Source organism: Arachis duranensis, chromosome 7, assembly GCF_000817695.3.
Source record: "Arachis duranensis cultivar V14167 chromosome 7, aradu.V14167.gnm2.J7QH, whole genome shotgun sequence".
Taxonomy (NCBI): Eukaryota; Viridiplantae; Streptophyta; class Magnoliopsida; order Fabales; family Fabaceae; genus Arachis; species Arachis duranensis.
Genome location: NC_029778.3, coordinates 13,229,792 through 13,232,097, shown reverse-complemented (window position 1 = coordinate 13,232,097; position 2,306 = coordinate 13,229,792).

The following is a 2,306-nucleotide window of genomic DNA, read 5'->3' as shown; positions in this document are numbered from 1 at the left end:
AAAACTATCATTAATTGATAATTAATTTAATAATATATTAAATATTAATTTAATATAATTATGATGAAAATATTTTTTCAAAATAATATAATCATACATTATTCATGAGCTAATTATTATGCAATTAAAGATATTATTATAACATAATATTTACTTATTATATTTCTATTACACTTTGTATATATCATAAAAAAATGCATGTTTCATTATTTTTTCTAAATAAAATCTGTTTCTATCGACAAAGAAATTGTGTTTAGGTCAACGATTTACTATATGTTTAGGTAGCGATTTTTTTCGAATATAATAAAAATACAATTAAAGAAATAAAGGATAAAAAAACTTAAATATATCTGACACCACTTCATTTTATTAAAATATTTAAAAATAGCACATTCACGAAAAATACTCATAATATATAAATTGAGACAATAATTTAAAATTCTCTAATATTAATTTAATCAAATATTAATATTAAAACCAAATTACTTAAACAATGTTGAATCTATTCTAGTCCTTAGTCACGTATAGAATAGAGTCATTCTCATAACGACAACCAACTGAAACAACATCGTAAGTTTGAATATTTAGAATTCGTGCAAATTCAGACCATTCTCGTGTTAAATAAACTTCATCATCCGCTATCCATGCAATGCGGCAAGGTATAGAATTGCCACACCGAGAAACCAAACTAACCCTTATTTTCCTCAATGGCATTGCATGCATGCAAAAGAAAGCCGGTAATTTCTGAAAAAATCACAATATGTTATAAAATTATTCTAATAACGAAAAGCTTAAAATAAGAAAATTTAAATATATTACCAATCGTTGAAATTGCATATCTGAGTTTATTACGAATTTAGCAAAATTGAACTTAAACTGAGGGAATTCAATCTCATTATGTGCTCCACTTCGAAGATTTTCGGACAGACGTAAAAAGCATGGAGGGGATGCAACTTGAATTTGTCCTATAAAGTTCCGTGGAAACAATTCCTCAATCAAAAATTGAGTTCCTCCCAAAAAAGCTAACTTTAACCACATTCCATTAGGTTGATTATAATAGGTGAGTAGATCCAACCATCCTTCGATAAAGTAGAGGTTATTGCCCCTTCTTTGAACGCTTACATCCATGTAGTTGGAACCCGAATCAGTGAAGACAACTCGATGAGATATTTCATGGATGCGATGCATTGTAAACGATTATGGCAAAAGACAATTGAACCGGAATATTAGACGATAAGAATAACTTAGAGTAACAACAATTAATAAATTATCAAAAGAATAATATAATAAAATGAGTATATGAAAAATATTATAAAAATTATAAATTGTACCTTAAAAGGATCAACTTCAATAAAAAACGAAAAATACATTCTCATTCTATGAAGTAGTAAAAAAAATAATAATATAAAATTATGAGCTGACTCTCAAATTTAAATTCATGTACCACAAAAAAACACTATATATAGACTTTAGTAAAACAAAAACAAATATGTAAATTACTTATTATTAAGATAATTTTTTATTATATAGAGTAATTTGCATCATATATTAATTTGCTAAAATTATATAATTTTATCATATCATGATTAGAATCATTATCTTCTATCATGATTAGAGAAATCTCGGACGATGAATAAGAATATTATACTTAATATACACGGATTGAAATAGAAAAAGGGTAGAGATATATTATTATGCACGGGTTTAATAACTTAGAATGTTTGAAATAAATATCATAAGAAAATAGAATTATAACGGGTTAAAGTAATAAAAAATAACTTGTACAATTATTATATACTAATGCTAAAAATAATTTTACGTAACCCTATTATAATTTTTACGATTACCCGTGATAAATTATTATAATTTTAAGTTGTTACTTTACCCACGTGATAATTTCAATTTTATTATTATTATTATTATTATTAATATTAAATAATAAATAAGAATTAAAATTATATTAATATTTTTATAATTAATATAATTAAAATAACCAAAAATATTTAAAATCAATGTGCGTTATTAATATCATAAGATCTGATCATTTTATGATTAGAATCAAATATTCTTATCATGATTACCACGATCGGTGCCATTATCATATTATTATTATTATTATTATTATTATTAAAAAATATTTTTGATTGATAATTGATAAATAGTTTAATAATGTATTAAATATTAATTTTTAATAACTATAATAAATATATTTTTCTAAATTATAATAAAGATATTTTGTATAAAATAATTTAGAATAGAGAAAAGTATATTCATTTTGGAGGGAAAATGGAGTCACGAGGGATCGA